The 23,769-nt window shown below is 44.7% G+C and overlaps 1 pseudogene; it reads right to left on the bottom strand.

The window, feature by feature from the left end:
- Window positions 1-18,384: 18,384 nt before the first annotated feature.
- On the bottom strand, window positions 18,385-23,297 carry LOC123448254 (annotated as a pseudogene).
- Window positions 23,298-23,769: the final 472 nt, after the last annotated feature.

The following is a 23,769-nucleotide window of genomic DNA, read 5'->3' as shown; positions in this document are numbered from 1 at the left end:
AACAGGTGCGCAAGAAATCCCAGTGCACTGGATACTTTACCGTGCACCACACTCTTTTTTCTATCTTGAGAAGTTACCTTCTTAATCGAACTCTTAATCTTTTTCATTGATATGACGCTCCATATCTAGTGAGCATGAAAGTCTACAGCACCCGATCAATTCAGAAGCAAACACAAGTAATGTGGGGGGGGGGGGGGGGGGGGGGATTCTCTATGTGAAACATGGCGAGGACACAAAATTGTGTGTACTCACACCAGCTGGATTTTTATACATTATGTGTAGGAAATCCTGACAGGAGAACGCCCACAAGCAAAAACGATGAATTCGATTATGACTTGAATGAAGAAGATGTCATTACAAGTGTAGTCCATTGGAAGCATACGCCCTCACACTGCATATTGAACTCGGTCATATGGAACAGGAATTACTAGTAAGGACCAATGCATGGCTCATTGGCTCGTCTCAGTCTCCCTGCGTGTATGACGATTCTTCAACAGCGAACCTGGGCCATGAATGTTAGGCATCCACTACTCAAGTTTTGGCAAGTCGGTATTCATGATACCTCCCAAGCCCCATTTCTGTACTTGTGCTCTCTATGGCCTGCAAGGAGCTCCACCTGCCCAGGTGCTGGCTGAGGCAAAATGCTGCCAGTATGGAGGTCACCATCTTCATGTCTGACCGCAAGATGAGGGAGCACTGCACTGTTTCAGCACCAGGGCTACTGCCGAAGTAAGAACCCTTACTAATGGTCAATGACAGGGCGACGAAATCAGGTCAATTGGCCGGCCTGGAGCCTCACACGGGTTAAAATTGTACGTGCATATATAGCACACATGCCCTCCTCGATGACCAACTTCAATTGGCGGTTGGTCACAAGCAATGTGCATGGAAATTCTAGTCACATCCCATCACACACGATACAGGAAAGTCGTATAGCAAAGAAAAGCAACTCCAAGTTCAGTTCTAGTAGGAATAGTGGATCAAATGGTGAACTCCTGAGACTCTTGGATCTCTTTTCGTGTGTGGTTTGGATGCAATATTGTTTGCTGGCTGGCTGAGTGCATATCCCGATGTAACTTAATATATAGTAGTGGTCGATGGAACCGGCACATGCAGTAGCGTACTTGCGTCAATGTGCAGTTTTCTTTTCCATCGTGTTACCAACAGACACGCATTTCCTATTGTGGGCCCATTTTATGTATATAACATCCAAGCATGTAAAATTATTGTAGGGATGAATAAAGATCTCAATATATATATTAGAAAACCACACAAGTCACTGATGGAAAAAGAATGCACAACATTATATTTTCAAAAATGGAAGATGCGCACACCTGATATGGAAAGCTTCCAAGCTCATCCTCCTTGAGGAACTTACCTTTATTATCTTGTTGTGCGGCCATCTAATAACAACACTACTAATCGGTGTTTCTTGCAGTACCGTCGGGCGACATCGGAGTTGTTTCTCAGAGGCGGGCATGGTAGATCGAGAAGGTGATGTTAACAAACATGCCATTTGCCTAGGCTCCGGCCTTCCGGGAGAACATAACACCCTACTCCTGCCTCTAGTGTTAAATTTGAGTGGTGTTCGTTGGGGATCAGGAAGATCTGCGGTGAGATCTGTACATGAGGTTACATACCCTCAGAGTGGGGGCGAAGAGCTCCAGGTTGTTCTCTTTTGGGGCCTTCCCTTCACCCGCCTTATATCTCCGGTCGACCTTTGGTTACAACACTCCCTAGTGGTACTTGAGTGACCCCGTCGAGCCAATCTCTGCCATGATGGTATCTTGGGTATTCCATCTCGATAGAGAACTTATACTCGGCCTTTCTTTAGGTTTTGAATTTCGCCCGAGTTGTACTAATCAGCCTCATTCCCCTCGTTAGTAGCCCCAAGTGTTGACCTACTTTCTGCTGAGAAGTCGTGCAAGATTCCATGAACTCCTGCAAAAGCGAGGATGACATAAGGGAATAAAAAGAGGGATCCCTTTGAATTCCGTATTAGAATGGAGAGCTTTTGATTCCTTGGTTTTGGAATTTCTTTCAGAATTTGAAAAACATGTTTATCCTCATTCTTCTTTGCTAAGCGTAGAGCAAGTATTGTTGTCTTGGTAACTGCATGGTGGTTCGTTCATCCAACCATTGTTTCAGATCAGGAGGAGCAAGGTCGCCAGGCAGAGGAATCCCAGAGCCCTTTGGTTTTTGACCATACCCACATCAGACGGAGCGTGTCCCAAACGCTGAATGGAATGTTGTGTTACACCAAAACTCTGCCCCTGGCAGCCAATTTACCCAAGCTTCGGATAACATGAACAGAACAGCGTAGGAATGTGTACATCTTTGATTGTGCCACCTCGGACAGAGTTTGCCATCTTTACTGCTCGCCGCCTCGGACACTGATCAATGCGTAAATCTTTGATTGTGACAGGTAAACAACAATACAAGATGCGACATGATGTATGTGTGATTTCCAGATTGATGAATTTGAACATTGAACTGATATTGAATAAGAAAAGCATGTATGTATGTATGGATTAAATGAAAAATGATGCATATTTATATCTGTTTTATTTCCTGTTACATATGACAAATAAGATGCAGATATATTTTGCATGCAACAACAGTCAATGACATATGGGAGGAATATGGATGAAGCAAACTATTGACTTGCTATTCTTTAATATCACTAATTATTATATGTATTTTTTCATCATGTTTTCTCTATTTTGTTTGATACATAAGTAATGAGTTTAAGTTCTATATATATTGCGCAGTTGAACAAATTTTTGTATGCTTTCCCATGAGGTGTTTCTTGGATAGGTATGAGGCATCTTTTTAGATAGTCCTTTAGTATACAAAATTTAAAATTTTAGGACCCCATTTCGCATTTTGCCCCGGGCCCCCAATTTTTTGAAGAGGGCTCATGAGATTTGCGATGCTCACACACCGTACTACATCTACATTCATGTGCCTCCAACTTTGACCATCTACATCTCTACATGGCCATTATAAATTTGCACTCGGTCGTGGTTGATGTTAGCGTGCACCTATATTGGCCAAGCTAGGTAGCTACATTCGAGAGTTTGTGGTCATCGCTTCACAACAGAATACTGAAGGAATAGTCCGTGCCCAAGCTGCATCAAACTCTTCTACCTATATTCAAGCGATTGTGGATGCGTCTTCATTGCATGACTGAGTCGCTCTGGGACTGCTAGAGATGAATAAGCCATTGACTAATTATAACCTATCCATGTAGTATGGGACGGGGAGGCAGCAGAACTCTGATTGGGCAGTGCAAGAAAGGTAAATGTGCATCAGCGTGGGTTTTCCCTTTTCGTACCTAATGCCAAATCACTGCAAATAATAGTGCGAGCGGTGATGGCAAAATGACCCATGTTGCAGCAGCCTGTTGCGCCGCTGTGGCAAAGAGCAAAAACTGCACCAACAAAAGAGCATGTGCCGGCCTCTGCCTCTGCACTGCACCTCACGCTAGTGCCGGGAATCACACTTTTATTGCGTAGAGCAAATATTGTTGTATTAGTAACTGCATGGTTGCACGTTCATCCAACCATTGTTTCAGATCTGGAGGAGCAAGGTCGACAGGCAAAGGAATCCCAGAGCCTTTTGGTTTTTGACCATACCCACATCAAACAGAGTGCGTCCCAAATGTTGAATGGAATGTTGTGTTATACCAAAACTCTGCCCGTGGCAGCCAATTTTCCCAAGCTTCGGACTAGCATGAACAAAACAGCGTAGGAATGTCTCAAGGCACAGATTCGCATGCTGGTTGTCTTCCCACTGTAATTCATTGTCAACATTCCGCTAATTTTGAGTTTTGCTTCTTCTGTTCTCACATGCAAATCCTTTCTTCCATCTTTGTTAATTATGTGATGTTTTGTTTTGGGAAAGAAAAGCAAGAACAAGAATCATACCAAAAATTATTCGGGTGTGAGATGGCATCTCTCCCGTTTAGTTATTCGGGAATACCCATTAATCACCGTTAGCTCACAAACAAGGAAAGGAAATGTATTGAAGATATGTTCGAGAAGAGACTAAGTTGTTGGAAGGGCAAGCTGATGTCTTATGGTGGTCGCTTAGTGTTAATCAATTTGGTTTTGACTAGCCTGCCAATGTTCTTACTGTCTTTTTTCAAAGTACAGGTAGGGGACGAAAAAGACTAGATTTCTATCATTCTCGATTCTTTTGGCAAAGTGATGATACAAAGAAGAAGTACAGACTTGCTAGATAGGACATAATTTGCAGACCCAAAGACCAAGGTGGGTTAGGGATTGAGAACTTAGAAATTAAAAATAAATGTCTCCTCAGCAAATGGCTCTTCACACTGTCTGTTGAGACGGAAGGAACGTGGGTACAAATTCTCCGGAATAAATACCTACAATCTAAGACTTTGGCACATGTTACAGTTAGGCCTTCTGATTCACCTTTCTGAAAGGGGTTAATGAAGATGAAAATTATTTTTTTCCATAGGGTAAATTTTAATTTTGGTAATGGCACCACTACTAGATTTTGAGAGGATACATGGCTAGGGAATATGCCCTTGGCTCTTCAATATCCATCCTTATATAATATTGTGTAACGTAAGGAAGATTATGTTGCTTCAGTATTACAGAACGGTTCCCCTGAATAAACAATTCAGGAGGTCTTTAGTGGGGGAACAATGGGATTCTTAGCTGTACTTAGTCCCTAGGTCGATGGAAGTTGAACTCACGACGAGCCCGATACTATCCACTGGAAACTAACTGCGAATGTCAGCTTTTCTGTGAAATTGATGTATCTTGATCTCATTGTTGGAATTATGCCCTAGAGGCAATAATACATATATAGTTATTATTATAATTCCTGTATCAAGATAATCGTTTATTATCCATGCTATAATTGTATTGAATGAAGACTCATTTACATGTGTGGATACATAGACAAAACACCGTCCCTAGCAAGCCTCTAGTTGGCTAGCCAGTTGATCAAAGATAGTCAGTGTCTTCTGATTATGAACAAGGTGTTGTTGCTTGATAACTGGATCACGTCATTAGGAGAATCACGTGATGGACTAGACCCAAACTAATAGACGTAGCATGTTGATCGTGTCATTTTGTTGCTACTGTTTTCTGCGTGTCAAGTATTTATTCCTATGACCATGAGATCATATAACTCACTGACACCGGAGGAATGCTTTGTGTGTATCAAACGTCGCAACGTAACTGGGTGACTATAAAGATGCTCTACAGGTATCTCCGAAGGTGTTAGTTGAGTTAGTATGGATCAAGACTGGGATTTGTCACTCCGTGTGACGGAGAGGTATCTCGGGGCCCACTCGGTAATACAACATCACACAAAAGCCTTGCAAGCAATGTAACTTAGTGTAAGTTGCGGGATCTTGTATTACGGAACGAGTAAAGAGACTTGCCGGTAAACGAGATTGAAATAGGTATACGGATACTGATGATCGAATCTCGGGCAAGTAACATACCGAAGGACAAAGGGAATGACATACGGGATTATATGAATCCTTGGCACTGAGGTTCAAACGATAAGATCTTCGTAGAATATGTAGGATCCAATATGGGCATCCAGGTCCCGCTATTGGATATTGGCCGAGGAGTCTCTCGGGTCATGTCTACATAGTTCTCGAACCCGCAGGGTCTGCACACTTAAGGTTCGACGTTGTTTTATGCGTATTTGAGTTATATGGTTGGTTACCGAATGTTGTTCGGAGTCCCGGATGAGATCACGGACGTCACGAGGGTTTCCGGAATGGTCCGGAAACGAAGATTGATATATAGGATGACCTCATTTGATTACCGGAAGGTTTTCGGAGTTACCGGGAATGTACCGGGAATGACGAATGGGTTCCGGGAGTTCACCGGGGGGGGGGGGGGGGGGCAACCCACCCCGGGGAAGCCCATAGGCATTGAGGGTGGCACACCAGCCCTTAGTGGGCTGGTGGGACAGCCCAAAAGGGCTCTATGCGCCAAGAAGAGAAAATCAAGAGAAAAGAAAAAAAAAGGGAGGAGGTGGGAAGGAAGGGGGACTCCCTCCCACCAAACCAAGTCCAACTCGGTTTGGGGGGGAGTCCTCCCCCCTTGGACTCGGCCGGCCCCCTTGGGGCTCCTTGAGCCCCAAGGCAAGGTCCCCTTCCTCCCACCTATATATACGGAGGTTTTGGGGCTGATTTGAGACGACTTTTCCACGGCAGCCCGACCACATACCTCCACGGTTTTTCCTCTAGATCGCGTTTCTGCGGAGCTCGGGCGGAGCCCTGCTGAGACAAGGTCATCACCAACCTCCGGAGCGCCGTCACGCTGCCGGAGAACTCTTCTACCTCTCCGTCTCTCTTGCTAGATCAAGAAGGCCGAGATCATCGTCGAGCTGTACATGTGCTGAACGCGGAGGTGCCGTCCGTTCGGTACTAGATCGTGGGACTGATCGCGGGATTGTTCGCGGGGCGGATCGAGGGACGTGAGGACGTTTCACTACATCAACCGTGTTCACTAACGCTTCTGTTGTACGATCTACAAGGGTACGTAGATCACTCATCCCCTCTCGTAGATGGACATCACCATGATAGGTCTTCGTGCGCGTAGGAAAATTTTTGTTTCCCATGCGACGTTCCCCAACAGTGGCATCATGAGCTAGGTTCATGCGTAGATGTCTTCTCGAGTAGAACACAAAAGTTTTTGTGGGCGGTGATGTGCGTTTTGCTGCCCTCCTTAGTCTTTTCTTGATTCCGCGGTATTGTTGGATTGAAGCGGCTTGGACCGACATTACTCGTACGCTTACGAGAGACTGGTTTCATCGCTACGAGTAACTCTGTTGCTCAAAGATGACCGGCGAGTGTCGGTTTCTCCAACTTTAGTTGAATCGGATTTGACAGAGGAGGTCCTTGGATGAGGTTAAATAGCAATTCATATATCTCCGTTGTGGTGTTTGCGTAAGTAAGATGCGATCCTACTAGATACCCATGGTCACCACGTAGAACATGCAACAACAAAATTAGAGGACGTCTAACTTGTTTTTGCAGGGTATGCTTGTGATGTGATATGGCCAAACGATGTGATGTGATATATTGTATGTATGAGATGATCATGTTGTAATAGATAATATCGACTTGCACGTCGATGGTACGGCAACGGGCAGGAGCCATAGGGTTGTCTTTATAACTAACGTTTGTGCTTGCAGATGCGTTTACTATTTTGCTAGGATGTAGCTTTAGTAGTAATAGCATGAGTAGCACGACAACCCCGATGGCGACACGTTGATGGAGATCATGGTGGGGCGCCGATGACAAGAAGATCGTGCCGGTGCTTTGGTGATGGAGATCAAGAAGCACGTGATGATGGCCATATCATGTCACTTATGAATTGCATGTGATGTTAATCCTTTTATGCACCTTGTTTTGCTTAGAACGACGGTAGCATTATGAGGTGATCTCTCACTAAAATTTCAAGACGAAATTGTGTTCTCCCCGACTGTGCACCGTTGCTACAGTTCGTCGTTTCGAGACACCACGTGATGATCGGGTGTGATAGACTCAACGTTCACATACAACGGGTGCAAAACAGTTGCGCACGCGGAACACTCGGATTAAGCTTGACGAGCCTAGCATGTGCAGACATGGCCTCGGAACACATGAGACCGAAAGGTCGATCATGAATCATATAGATGATATGATTAGCATAGGGATGCTTACCACTGAAACTATACTCAACTCACGTGATGATCGGACTTGAGCTAGTGTAAGCGGATCATGAACCACTCAAATGACTAGAGAGATGTACTTTTTGAGTGGGAGTTTAGCGAATAATTTGATTAAGTTAAACTCTAATTATCTTGAACATAGTCTAAGTCCACTTTGAATATATTTGTGTTGTAGATCATGGCTCACGCGACAGTCATCCTGAATTTTAATACGTTCCTAGAGAAAGCGAAGTTAAAAGATGATGGAAGCAACTTTGTAGACTGGGCTCGTAATCTTAAGCTAATCTTACAAGCTGGGAAGAAGGATTATTTCCTTAATGCTGCGTTAGGAGATGAACCACCCGCTACGGCTGATCAGGATGTTAAGAACGCTTGGTTAGCACATAAGGAGGACTACTCAATAGTTCAATGTGCAGTCTTGTATGGCTTAGAACCGGGACTTCAACGTCGCTTTGAGCGTCATGGAGCATTTGAGATGTTCCAGGAGTTGGAGTTTATCTTTCAGAAGAACGCCCGGATCGAGAGGTATGAGACCTCCAATAAATTCTATGCTTGCAAGATGGAGGAAAACTCATCTGTCAGTGAACATGTGCTCAAAATGTCTGGGTACTCAAACCGTCTAGCTGAGCTGGGGATTGAACTCCCGCAAGAAGCTATCACTGACAGAATCCTTCAATCACTGCCGCCAAGCTATAAAGGCTTTGTGTTGAACTACAACATGCAAGGGATGAACAAGTCTCCCGGCGAGTTGTTTGCGATGCTGAAAGTCGCAGAGTCTGAACTCCGTAAAGAGCATCAAGTGTTGAATAAAGCCACTAGTTTCAAGAGAAACGGCAAAGGCAAGAAGGGCAATTCGAAGAAGAGCGGCAAGCCTGTTGCCAATCCGACGAAGAAATCCAAAGCTGGACCTAAGCCGGAAATGGAGTGTTACTATTGCAAGGGTATGGGTCACTGGAAGCGCAATTGCCCCAAGTATCTAGCAGATAAGAAGGCGGGCAAAGAAAAATCAGGTATATTTGATATACATGTTATTGATGTGTACTTAACCGGCTCTCGTAGTAGTGCCTGGGTATTCGATACCGGTTCTGTTGCTCATATTTGCAACTCGAAACAGGAACTGCGAAATAGGCGAAGGCTGGCGAAAGATGAAGTGACGATGCGCGTAGGAAATGGTTCCAAGGTTGATGCAATCGCCGTCGGCACAGTGTCACTTCAGTTACCGTCAGGATTAGTGATGAACTTAAATCATTGTTATTTAGTGCCTGCGTTGAGCATGAACATTATATCTGGATCTTGTTTATTGCGAGACGGTTACTCTTTTAAGTCAGAGAATAATGGTTGTTCTATTTTTATGAGTAACATCTTTTATGGTCATGCACCGAATGTGAGAGGATTGTTCATATTGAATCTTGATAACGATGCGCATATACATAACATTGAGACCAAAAGAGTTAGAGTTAACAATGATAGCGCCATATTTTTGTGGCACTGCCGCTTAGGTCATATTGGTGTAAAGCGCATGAAGAAACTCCATGCTGATGGACTTTTGGAGTCACTTGACTTTGATTCACTTGACACGTGCGAACCATGCCTCATGGGCAAGATGACTAAGACTCCGTTCTCAGGAACAATGGAGCGTGCAAGTGACTTGTTGGAAATCATACATACCGATGTGTGTGGTCCGATGAGCGTGGAGGCACGCGGCAGATATCGTTATTTTCTCACCTTCACTGACGATTTAAGCAGATATGGTTATGTCTACTTGATGAAGCACAAGTCTGAAACATTTGAAATGTTCAAGCAATTTCAGAGTGAAGTGGAAAATCATCGTAACAAGAAGATCAAGTTCCTACGGTCTGATCGTGGAGGTGAATATCTGAGTTTCGAGTTTGGTGCTCACTTAAAACAATGTGGAATTGTTTCACAGTTAACACCGCCTGGAACACCACAGCGTAATGGTGTGTCCAAACGTCGTAATCGTACTCTATTAGAGATGGTGCGATCTATGATGTCTCTTACTGATTTATCGTTATCATTTTGGGGCTATGCATTAGAAACAGCTGCATTCACTTTAAATAGGGCACCATCAAAATCCGTTGAGACAACACCATACGAACTGTGGTATGGCAAAAGGCCAAAGTTGTCGTTTCTTAAAGTTTGGGGATGTGATGCTTATGTCAAAAAGCTTCAGCCTGAAAAGCTGGAACCCAAAGCGGAAAAGTGCGTCTTCATAGGTTACACAAAAGATACAGTTGGGTACACCTTCTATCTCAAATCCGAGGGCAAAGTGTTTGTTGCTAAAAACGGAGCTTTTCTCGAGAAGGAGTTTCTCTCGAGAGAATTGAGAGGGAGGAAGATAGAACTTGACGAGGTTGTCGAACCTCTCATCCCTCTGGATGGTGGCGCAGGGCAAGGGGAAACCTCTGTCATTGCGACGCCGGTTGAGGAGGAAGTTAATGATGATGATCATGAAACTCCAGTTCAAGTTTCTGTCGAACCACGCAGGTCGACGAGACCACGTGCTGCTCCAGAGTGGTACGGTAATCCCGTCTTATCAATCATGTTGTTAGACAACAATGAACTTGCGAATTATGAAGAAGCAATGGTGGGCCCAGATTCCAACAAATGGTTGGAAGCCATAAAGTCCGAGATAGGATCCATGTATGAGAACAAAGTGTGGACTTTGGAGGTACTGCCTGAGGGCCGCAAGGCCATTCAGAACAAATGGATCTTTAAGAGGAAGACGGACGCTGACGGTAATGTGACCGTTTATAAAGCTCGACTTGTGGCAAAGGGTTTTTCACAAGTTCAAGGAGTTGACTACGATGAGACTTTCTCACCCGTAGCGATGCTTAAGTCCGTCAGAATCATGTTAGCAATAGCTGCATTTTTCGATTATGAAATCTGGCAGATGGATGTCAAAACGGCGTTCCTTAACGGTTTCCTTAAGGAAGAGTTGTATATGATACAACCCGAAGGTTTTGTCGATCCTAAGAATGCTAACAAGGTGTGCAAGCTCCAGCGATCCATTTATGGACTGGTGCAAGCATCTCGGAGTTGGAACCAACGCTTTGATGAGGTGATCAAAGCATTTGGGTTTATACAAGTGGTTGGAGAATCTTGTATTTACAAGAAAGTGAGTGGGAGCTCTGTGGCGTTTCTAATATTATATGTGGATGACATATTGCTGATTGGAAACAACGTGGAGTTTTTAAAGAGCGTAAAGGATTACTTGAATAAAAGTTTCTCTATGAAGGACCTAGGAGAAGCTGCTTACATTCTAGGCATTAAGATCTATAGTGATAGATCAAAACGCCTGATAGGACTTTCACAAAGCACATACCTTGATAAAGTTTTGAAGAGGTTCAAAATGGAACAGTCCAAGAAAGGGTTCTTGCCAGTTCTACAAGGTACAAGATTGAGTAAGACTCAGTGCCCAGCAACTGATGAAGATAGAGAGCATATGCGCTCCGTCCCCTATGCTTCAGCCATAGGTTCTATCATGTATGCGATGCTGTGCACTAGACCGGATGTTAGCCTGGCCATAAGTATGGCAGGTAGGTTCCAGAGTAATCCAGGAGTGGATCACTGGACAGCGGTCAAGAATATCCTGAAGTACCTGAAAAGGACTAAGGAGATGTTTCTCGTGTATGGAGGTGACGAAGAGCTCGTCGTAAAAGGTTACGTCGATGCAAGCTTTGACACAGATCCGGACGACTCTAAGTCGCAAACCGGATGCGTATTTATTCTTAATGGGGTGCAGTAAGCTGGTGCAGTTCCAAGCAAAGCATCGTAGCAGATTCTACATGTGAAGCGGAGTACATGGCTGCCTCGGAGGCGGCTAAGGAGGGTGTCTTGATGAAGCAGTTCATGACGGATCTTGGAGTGGTGCCAAGCGCACTGAATCCAATAACCTTGTTCTGTGATAACACTGGTGCCATTGCCTTAGCAAAGGAACCACGGTTTCACAAGAAGACCAGACACATCAAACGACGCTTCAACCTCATCCGCGACTACATCGAGGGAGAGGACGTGAATATATGCAAAGTGCACACGGATCTGAATGTAGCAGACCTGCTGACTAAACCTCTTCCACGGCCAAAATATGATCAACACCAGAACTGTATGGGTGTTAGATTTATTACAATGTAATTCACATGGTGATGTGAGGGCTAGATTATTGACTCTAGTGCAAGTGGGAGACTATTGGAATTATGCCCTAGAGGCAATAATACATATATAGTTATTATTATAATTCCTGTATCAAGATAATCGTTTATTATCCATGCTATAATTGTATTGAATGAAGACTCATTTACATGTGTGGATACATAGACAAAACACCGTCCCTAGCAAGCCTCTAGTTGGCTAGCCAGTTGATCAAAGATAGTCAGTGTCTTCTGATTATGAACAAGGTGTTGTTGCTTGATAACTGGATCACGTCATTAGGAGAATCACGTGATGGACTAGACCCAAACTAATAGACGTAGCATGTTGATCGTGTCATTTTGTTGCTACTGTTTTCTGCGTGTCAAGTATTTATTCCTATGACCATGAGATCATATAACTCACTGACACCGGAGGAATGCTTTGTGTGTATCAAACGTCGCAACGTAACTGGGTGACTATAAAGATGCTCTACAGGTATCTCCGAAGGTGTTAGTTGAGTTAGTATGGATCAAGACTGGGATTTGTCACTCCGTGTGACGGAGAGGTATCTCGGGGCCCACTCGGTAATACAACATCACACACAAGCCTTGCAAGCAATGTAACTTAGTGTAAGTTGCGGGATCTTGTATTACGAAACGAGTAAAGAGACTTGTCGGTAAACGAGATTGAAATAGGTATACGGATACTGACGATCGAATCTCGGGCAAGTAACATACCGAAGGACAAAGGGAATGACATACGGGATTATATGAATCCTTGGCACTGAGGTTCAAACGATAAGATCTTCGTAGAATATGTAGGATCCAATATGGGCATCCAGGTCCCGCTATTGGATATTGGCCGAGGAGTCTCTCGGGTCATGTCTACATAGTTCTCGAACCCGCAGGGTCTGCACACTTAAGGTTCGACGTTGTTTTATGCGTATTTGAGTTATATGGTTGGTTACCGAATGTTGTTCGGAGTCCCGGATGAGATCACGGACGTCACGAGGGTTTCCGTAATGGTCCGGAAACGAAGATTGATATATAGGATGACCTCATTTGATTACCGGAAGGTTTTCGGAGTTACCGGGAATGTACCGGGAATGACGAACGGGTTCCGGGAGTTCACCGGGGGGGCAACCCACCCCGGGGAAGCCCATAGGCCTTGAGGGTGGCACACCAGCCCTTAGTGGGCTGGTGGGACAGCCCAAAAGGGCTCTATGCGCCAAGAAGAGAAAATCAAGAGAAAAGAAAAAAAAAAGGGAGGAGGTGGGAAGGAAGGGGGACTCCCTCCCACCAAACCAAGTCCAACTCGGTTTGGGGGGAGTCCTCCTCCCTTGGACTCGGCCGACCCCCTTGGGGCTCCTTGAGCCCCAAGGCAAGGTCCCCTCCCTCCCACCTATATATACGGAGGTTTTAGGGCTGATTTGAGACGACTTTTCCACGACAGCCCGACCACATACCTCCACGGTTTTTCCTCTAGATCGCGTTTCTGCGGAGCTCAGGCGGAGCCCTGCTGAGACAAGGTCATCACCAACCTCCGGAGCACCGTCACGCTGCCGGAGAACTCTTCTACCTCTTCGTCTCTCTTGCTGGATCAAGAAGGTCGAGATCATCGTCGAGCTGTACGTGTGCTGAACGCGGAGGTGCCGTCCGTTCGGTACTAGATCGTGGGACTGATCGCGGGATTGTTCGCGGGGCGGATCGAGGGACGTGAGGACGTTCCACTACATCAACCGCGTTCACTAACGCTTCTGCTGTACGATCTACAAGGGTACATAGATCACTCATCCCCTCTCATAGATGGACATCACCATGATAGGTCTTCGTGCGCGTAGGAAAATTTTTGTTTCCCATGCGACGTTCCCCAACACTCATTGACTCTGGGACATTACCGTCATCTCCTCACATTTGGAAGGTTAAAGTTTCATTAAGAATCAAAAAATTATATGGTTCGTTCACAAGGGAGTGATTTTGACGAAGGACAATCTCATTAAGAGAAGCTATGTTGGAAACACCAGATATTGTTTCTGCGATCACAATGAAACTATTAAACACCTCTTTCTTGACTCCCGCTTGCCCAATTACCTTGGCATGCTTTACATATAGCCTTTAACATTGGTCCTCTAATTAGTATGAACACGTTATTCGAGATGCAGCTAAATGGAACACAATCAAATATTGCGGGTCATATTCGGATAGGAATATGTGCTTTATTCTGGGCTATATATATATGGAACTACAGAAACGATATCATATTTAACAACAAAAACTTCAACAATTTTTTACAGGTTATCTACAGAGCTACCGCATGGATCCGTACATGATCATTACTCATAACTGTGGAATCCAGGAAGCTTTTGACTACTGGGTGCAACCGGTGAGAGACGGTAGCACGGGTTATCTTCAACCGGTTTGGATGGTGGCTAACTAATAGGCTAGGTGTTTAGTCATCCAGGCTTATTGTTGTCGTGGCCAGATGTGGCTTTTATTATTTTCTTTTACGGGTTCAATTTGTGAAATCTTCCAAATTGTGCACTTGTGTGGAACTTGTACTTCCGTTCTTTAATAAAATGGTTGCATGCATCATTTTAATGCAGAGGCCGGGGGCGATCCTTCTTTTCAAAAAAAATGTGCTAGTTCTGATGTTCTGCTTTGTTCCAAATGTTGGTATGTTCCTTTGTTCCTTGGCATGAACAAAAGAGGGTTAATCAAACAACATCCTTGTTGAAGAAAAAGGACATGTATCCTATCAATTCTAGCATGCTCAAGAATTGTGATTTATCATGTGAGATTAAAAAAGTGTTACTCATGTAGGTTATGACGGATATTTAACCTAATTTTGAGTTCCACGCGATTGACACATACATGCTAGCTATAGTGAGTTTTTACACTATGGGCACCATGGGTCATCTTAGATATCCATTGTAGTGTTCCTTATTCTGTACCGATCAAGCATATATGTGGTGGCAAACCAAGTGCTTATGTAGTATACATATATTACATTTCATGCAAATCCGGCTTCTGTTTTTCTTTCTTGTTGCTACAAATGTATATATGGTGATCTATACTCAAATAAAACTTATCTTCTTTCATGACATTGCGTAATGGACGCAACTGAAGGAAAGGTGGACCAAGCTACGTACATATAGAAGGTAGGTGAGCGAAGGACGAGATTTGCAATGCCCACACGCCATACTGCATATTTATTCGCCTGCTTTGACCGTATACATCTTACATGGCCATTATAAATTTGAACTCAGTCGCGATCGATGTTAGCATGCACCTGTCTCGGCCAGGCTAGGCAGCTACACTCGAGCGATTGTGGTCGTCGCTTCACAACATGAAAGAGTTCCCCCTAAATGCTATCCATCTATGAGTGCGCGTCATCGATTAACTATTACATGTTGGGATCGTGAGGTAGCAGGAATTTAACCGAGCAGTAAAGGGAAGGTATCTGCACGAGGGCTTCTGTAGATATGGCTACTGCATGTAGAGTTACAAAGGTGGTGGAAGCTTCATCCCAAGAGTGGGGAAAATGGAAAATAGGGTATCGAGCTAGGGTGAGATGGCGGAGTCGTCTAGTGACTATGTCAAGAGGGTATCGCGGTTGGAAGATATGAACCAGCTATCTGCGGTTTGTATGAGCATGTCGTCCTAGGAATCATTGTTCCACCAGGGAGACGGTCAGGACCGGAGCATAATAGCACACTAGTATTTGGATGCCCATTCTCGTTCGCCAATCTTCATGTGCTGAGCTTTCTGTGGTCACGTCCACCACCTCTTTCTCTCGGACATGTGAGAGACCGCGATTATAAATATTGTTTTTTCTTTGGCTTTCTTTCTTTCTCGATCAGTCTCTCTCTCTCCCTCTCTGTCACACAAACGCACCTAACGAAACATCAGGTGAATCATTGAAAGCCTAGCAAAGCATCATGCGATACTTTGAAACAATACAAATTTTGATAAAAGAAATGATACCAATGATGGAATTTCATTGAAGCTTCGGCAAACACAATATGGTGCTTGAGAGAATCCTCCGCTTGGTGTAAGTAGGCATGCTCAGCTCAGGAAGACGGGAAGGCATGAGATGCTATCAAAATGAGGCGGATATGTGTCGATTGTGTTCGCCAAGCGACCATTCAAAGGTCACAAAGAATACGAGACGGTCTCTTTTATGGAGGGCTCCGGTTGATCAACACATCCAGTCTACGTATTAGTGGTAGCGGACACGTCAATAACCATTATACCCTTGGTAACACGATCTAGGTAGCATCCCAAGTTCCCATAGGTTGATGCGCATGACAATAGCCCAAATTATATAGGTTTTTTTTTTTGCGATGCGCCCAGATTATGTAGTTGGTAGTCATATCTGTAAGTGAACTAGATACCTCTGATTTCCCAATGACATGCCTAGGTAACATCATGAATGTCACACATCATCTTGCGTCATCCATGTTTTTGCAGAGGAAGAGTGATAAAACGTGTAGGGGAGCGGGATCCTTCATTAACAATGGCCATATAAGTTGTAGGTGCTCTAGGGGATGTAATGGTTCCATCAATATCAACTTCATTAAGTTGCACCAAGATATTTAGGTATACACATCAACATAGCTAAAAGAAGGACATTTTTTTCAATGCTCTCGGTGACTTCTACACGGCTTTAATCGGACAGAAGAGCACATTTGTAATATTGATCATGCGTTGTTTGGTTGCCTTCGAGCAGCCACTTCACTACCCAGTCTTTTTATTTGTGTGTGACAATGGGAGGTCGGTATAAATTCTTTATTTGTGTGTGACAATCGAACAGAAGAGCATATATATTTGTGGCACATGGATGCATGTGTGTGGGTGTGTGTGTCTTTATAAAAGCTCCACAAGGTAGTCCGTCTAGTAACACACACAATAGACACAAGATTTGTATGGTCAAGTTCAAGAATCTGATGTACATGCTGCGTGAATCGGAATTCATGACAACTATTTACCATTCGTTCGGGAACCCTGGCTTGGCATCATGGCATAGGATTGAGAGGCAAGTGGAAATTAGATGCCTGACCAACAGAAAAAGCCTGCACCACATCAAGAATGTGTGGTCCCTGTTAAAAGTATAATTGGGTTTAAGTAAGAGATAAGGAGATAGAGATAGAATTAGTTTAAACCACATGTAACTCGTCTTGTACTCCAAGCCTCTACCCCTCATGTACTCCTATATATACCCCTACAAGGGTTAGATCAAAATGAAACAACAACACCACAACACAATATTCAACCATCCATATTTTCCACAGTCCCTTAACGCACTGAACAACTCAAACATGATGATCGATATCGAAGGTTTGTTCTGAAGCAGAGTAGACCGTCTATTATTTGGACCGAGATGCATGTGTGGTCCCTTAACGCACTGAACAACTCAAAAATGATGATCGATATCGAAGGTTTGTTACTCACATTGGTGATGCAATATGTAATGTAGTATAATAATGTATAGCAACATGTTCTTTTCCATCTCGATCATCTCGCAAACTTGTAGGAACATAACTTTCCTGACCGTTGGGCTAGGATTTGATAATTCCTATAGAAAGGAAGAAAAATGCAATGACGTGGGAGGGAAAGAAATGCAAGCACATTTTGTTAGAACCGGAAATTGAAAGCATATTTTGTTAGAACCGGAAATTGAACATTTTGTTAGAACCGGAAGTTGAACATTTTGTTAGAACCGGAAATTTCATTTTGTTAATATTAGAGATATCTGCTTTCAGACAAATCAAATCAGAGCAAATACGATAATATCAACTCACACATATCTGACACCAACACTCCAAGTTCAGGATTAAAGACTTGACTGATGGTGCTCTGCCTTGTTTGGCGCGGAAGTGAGTGAGAAGACTGCTTTGTTTTTCTTGTCCATCAGGCTGAAATCTGTGGGCTCGATACACTACATTACTACCCATGAAATTGGACGTAGCTCAGAGAAAACTGCAAGCCACGAAATCATTTATGAACTCAATTGTATCCCCAGCCAGAGGCCGACCGATAAACATTCTTCATTCAAAACCTCGCGGCGGCCTGCATCATAGAGACCTGCTGCAAAAGCAAAAAGGCAGAGTCTCCATCATAAGTGCAAGCAAGCAGGAACAGAGGGCACAATCAACAATTAACAGGGTCAGGGAGACGTATCAATGTTATTAACAGAACAATAAACAGTCAAAATCATGTATTTATGATTACATCATTGTGTGGTCTACAATCTGACTAGAATATGCTATTCGCAGAACAAGCCATCTTATAAAATTTGTGAAATACTTTCACTTGATTCAATTCATACAATATATTACGCTGCAATACATTGAGTGCCTTAGTTTACTGTATAAGCTACAAATAGCACCCGCGACTAGTACAAAGTAGTGCACACACACAAAAGTAACAGTTACTCTTCAAATTACAAAGCATTAACATACAACTCTTCAGAAGCTCAGCTGAACACGAAGCATCGGGCTCTTCACGCTGTGTCACCGTGGGTCTACTTCATCAGGTGAGCCCAAGTTATAACCACCCGCACATAAGTCTCATCATAGAGCTTGTCAATGACCTGAAAGTAGGCAATCGCCCAGGTTCTCCTCAGTAACATGGTGCAAAACACAACCCAAAGGCCAACCAAAAATCCTATGCCCATCCCAAGGTAGAGATATGAGATATGATATGCATCTTCATGGTTGAAACTTTGCGCTGCATTAGTAGAACCAGCAGAACAGTTCTTGGAAAGAGGGTAGCCACATAGATCGGGGTTGCCAATGTAGGTATAGTTCAGGTTGTTGAGAACCTGCAGCTGTGGCCCGGAAGGTATCACGCCTGATAAATTATTGTATGACAGGTTCAATTGGGTCAGAGAGGTTAGAGCCGAAAAAGTTGGTGGGATTTCACCACAAAACTCGTGGTAGGATAGATCGAGGGACTCCAACTGCTTCAGATCACCAATCTTGTTTGGGATTTTCCCAATCAACTGATTACATGATAGATTCAAGTTGGTAAGCCCAATCAGCAAATGTATTTCCTCTGGAATCTGTCCCGTTATACTGTTACATGATAGATCAAGATTCACCAGTAACTGGTAGGTTTCAATGGAATATTCACGTGTTTGGCCTTTTGTGATTACTTGTATGTTATCCTCAAAATCGTAGGCTGGGTTATTATCATATATGATTCTCATTGCTTTCAAGTTTGATAGTGACCATGGTATGCTTCCTGATATATTGTTACGGGCCAAGTCCAAATAATGAAGTCTTTCAAGGCAAATAAGGTTCTTAGGAATATGACCACCAAACATGTTTGATCTCAACCTCAAGATTTGCAATAGTGGCATTTTTCCTGCTAACCACTTTGGCAATGTTCCAAAGAACCTATTGTATGAGAGATCAAGGAAACCCAAATGTGAGGCACTACGAAGAAATTTAGGGAATTCCACTGAGAGATCATTGCTGCTCAAGGATAGACTATACATCATTGAACCAAATGTATTTATAGATCTTGCACCAAGCACTAAAGAATTGTTATCTGTATCCTTCCAGCACTGCATAACACCTCGTGTTAAATTGTTTTTGGATAGGTCCAACCATCTTAGACTAGTCAATTGGCACATAGATGATGAAATGGTACCTATAATTTGATTGTTTTCCAGTAACAACACCCCAAGTTGTGGAGCTTTTATCTCTGCTGGCAATGACTCTAATAAATTTGAAGACAAATCCAAGTGTGATATATTCATAGGGAAGAGCCATGGAACTTGACCAGTAAGCTTATTGGACCCGAGATATATAATGCTAGCTGACATGTGTTGTAGATTTGTTGGTAAGGAACCATGCAGCGTGTTTCTTGATGCATCCAAGACCGAAGCTCGGGAAAATGTCACCCAGAACCAATCAGGAATAACATCATCCAAACTTGTATTTCTAAGACCAAGATAACCAATGTCGGTCTGCCATCTAAGCCACTTTGGAAAATGGGGGCCCATTGAGCATGACTGTAAGTCCATGTACTTCAGTTTAAACGGAGGAACCCAATTAGATTCAGTATCCATTTCCAAGGAGTTTTCCGATAAGTCCAAGTTCTTTAATTTAAGTAAGCCTGAAAAATGATCCTTAGTAAGCACACCACTGAGTTTATTGTAGCTGAGATCCAACATTGTCAAGTTACCAAGTGCTCCAACTCCCAGTGGTACGGTGCCAGTTATCATGTTTCCACCGATTGAAAGAATGCTAAGACTGGCCATGTTCCCAATCCAGATTGGTAGTTTTCCAGTCAAAGCCGTGTCCACCATTGACAACTCTTGTATTGTACCCCATGAACACCTTGGCAATCGATCCATGAACTTCCCTATGGTCGCATTCATGTACCAGTTATCGTTGAAACGCAACACCTCCAAATTGCACAATTTTTCCAAGTTGTTTGGTATCGAACCCACCTGATGATTTTCACTTATATCTATGACTTGTAGGGATGTCATGTTTCCTAGTTCTTGGGGAATAGGACCATGCCAGTCGCAGCTAAAGAGGTGAAGCTCCTTATGGCTTGTGAGGTCCCAAAACCAATTGCGCTCTAGTGATGTGTTAAACAAGTTGGCTGACAGATCAAGGACTTGGAGACGTGTAAGGTTTGATTTTGAAGTAGTGGACATTGTGTTGGTAAGCCCACAATCTTCTAAGCGAAGCACTCTTAGAGAAGAAAGCATGTTAACCATGTAAGCCCAATCCCTCACAAGACTGAGGTTCATTCTGCTCAAGTCAAGATAGCTCAATAGTGATAGACTAGACAACCATGCAAGATCCACTGCATGCATATCATTGGACATCCCATCAAAAACATCAAGATATTTCAAGTGTGAGAGATTACCGAGTTGGGAAGGTATTCTCCCACTGAAGTCTGACGACGAGAGGTCGAGATACCTTAGGTTCTCGAGAGAGCCCATGAAGCCAGGTATGCTAGCGCCGCCGAAGGCATTCCCACTCAGATCAAGATACCTCAACTATTGCAATGCAGCCAAAGAGGAGCTCAACTCATCTTTGGACAAGCTAAGGTTGTTGTTGTAGTCATGTGTGTTCCGGAGGTCGAGCTTTAGGACATGGCTTGTTCTGTTGCTGCACCGTATTCCCTCCCACTGACAGCAATCTTCCCCGTGCCATGACGAGAGACGGCCAGTAGGGTCCAGAAGGTCTGCCTTGAAGGACAGAAGTGCCTCCCGCTCCCTGGTGATACACGTTCCAGTCTACAATATCCCTGGTGATGCTCTTTGGCTAGGTGACGAGCCTCTGGCCCTTCAATATCCGCAGCTGTATAACATTGCCCAGCGCAGACAAACGACTGTTGCGGCAGTGCTACGTGAGACGCCTCTCAACATTCAGTTTCGCAATCCTTAGTAGGTAATAGATGGGTCAGATGGCTACATCTAGTCAGAAGGCTAATGGATGTTAGTCTTTCTGATGATCCGGATAGGATTGCTTGGAAACTGACCTCCAATGGTACATTCTCGGTGAAATCAATGTATGACCATGTTATTGATAGTTCACTTATTCCAAAATCTACACATATTTGGAACGTTAAGGTTCCCCTTAAGTTAAAAATCTTTTTTTGGTTTGTCCACAAAGGAGTTGTTTTAACTAAGGATAACTTGGCCAAGCGAAATTGGAAAGGAAATCAAAGATGTAGCTTCTGTCAGACGTATGAAACAATCAAGCACCTCTTTCTGGACTGCCCCATGGCTAAAATATTATGGCGCTCAATCCATATTGCTTTTAACATTACCCCGCCTACTAGCATTAACATGTTATTTGGGACGTGGCTTGACGGGGTTAATGTCTCTTTCGCTAAGCTAATTCGAGTTGGAACTTCTGCACTTTTGTGGGCTATATGGAACTGCAGAAATGGCCTAGTTTTTAACAGACAACAATCTATTAACTTTTTGCAGGTCACCTTCAGGGCTACCGCCTTGATCCGCATGTGGTCCTTACTCACTCCTGTGGAAACCAGGGAGCCTTTGGTTACTGGGTGTGCCCGATGGGAGATGGTAGCTCAGGCTATCTTCAGCCGATATGGATGGCGACATGCTGATAGAATAGGGAATTAGTCAACTACTCCTATTCATATCTTCGGCTTAGGCGTTGATCGCCTTGTAATTTCTTTTTCCTTTACTTTCGACTTTGTACCTATTTTGGATCTTTTCAGTACTTAAATAAATGGTTGTATGCATCACTCGATGCAGAGGCCGGGGCGAGGCCTCCTTTTCGAAAAAAAAGGATATTGCCATCCTCAAGTCTTGGTCTGGGCATGCACACTTTGACTTTGTTTATTCAGCAGTAGTTTTTTTAGAAAAGGAGGCTAAGCCCCGCCCTCTGCATCGAGTGATGCATGCAGCCATCTTTATTACTTATTCAATAAAGGTCTGACAAGAACATACATCAAACCACCCGAAGCCCCCTCTCACACCTACAAACCGAGATAATGTGGAGTGCTCTCACTCCCCATATCTAAATCCGGTGTCGTCTCCGATCCATCCACATGACGTATCGGAACTCACAACCGGTGCAGCAGACCTAAAGCGTACACCACATGCACACGTTTTAGAAGCCGCCATCATCATCGAACCGTTGAACCATCTTCAGGAGAGAGATCCGCATAATCCTTGTCAGTCCGGCCGTCCGTCGATGCCACCACGACGCCCAACAACACCACCTCCCTGCGCTCGTCCATCCAGACGCGAAGACTCAATAAGATCCGTCGTGCGTAGCACCTGTCGGCCAGGCATGACAAAGCGTAGCACCTGTCGGCGAGGCATGACCTGACATCACCACCGAAGCTCCGTGCAGGACGAAGACGCTCCACCTTCTGCCTCCGTCTTTCAGCGCTGCTCCACAAACGATGCTCCCTAGAGAAGAACGACACCGCAATGCCGCCATCGTCCGATCTGGAAAACCAGATCCTAGAGTTTCCCCCGGAGCAGCATGAGTGGATCAACAGTAGTTACAGAACGAAGCCTTCATCAAGGTAACGGTGCAGAAAGCCGCCATCGTCCGCCGTCGGCTCGGTTTTCACCGGCAACCATGTCTCCCCACCATCAGACCCGTCATCCCCGGCGGAGGGGACGCCGCCGCCACCATGGTCCCGGGTTAGCCGTCGTCGTCAGCACCGCCAAGACCGGATTAGATCCGGCCAGCAAGCACTAGGAGAAGGCACCTGGAACCAGTCGCTGGCGTGGTGGATCGGGCCTGATCGGCTACCACCGTTGTACCTACGCGCACTGGACATCCAGCAGTACCAGGCGACGCCGTCCTGGGAGCCGAAGCCGCGCCGCCCCGGGCGCCGCCGTCCAAGCCCTAGAGCCCCGCCGCCACCGGGAGCCGTCGTCCCGGTAGCCGAAGCCGCGGCCGCCTCGGGCGCCGCCATCCAGGCACCGCTTTATTGGTGTCACCCATTGCTGTCATTCCACCCACACCATCCAACCAAAGTCCAGATCGTTGTACAGACCGAGCCTGACGGCAGATCTGGACGGAGATGGAGGAGAGGGTGGGATGCGCGCGAGAAGGGCGGCCGGCCGCTGCCGTCGTGGTGGCTGGTGACGGCGGCGGCCAGCGGATCTGGCTAGGAGGGGACTCGGGAGGACGGCGGCTGGGACGCCTCGGAATGGCCAAGCAGCGACCCGGAGGCAAGCGAGACTGAATAATAGTAGGGCATCTCTTTTATTCAGCAGTAGTGGCTTGTGAATCTCTTATGATTAGCTCAAAAGTTGGGCGCCGACCAATCAATATACAATTTCAAACCAGAGTCCAGGATTGTCTCTAACAGGGTCAAACATGGCAGCAGGCAACGCATCCCCATTCGATTTGGATGTGTCACTCACTGCAAGGTCACATCATCG

This window comes from Hordeum vulgare, chromosome 4H, assembly GCF_904849725.1.
Source record: "Hordeum vulgare subsp. vulgare chromosome 4H, MorexV3_pseudomolecules_assembly, whole genome shotgun sequence".
NCBI lineage: Eukaryota > Viridiplantae > Streptophyta > Magnoliopsida > Poales > Poaceae > Hordeum > Hordeum vulgare.
The sequence above is the reverse complement of the archived record's forward strand: the minus strand, read 5'-3'. Positions and strand labels throughout refer to the sequence as shown.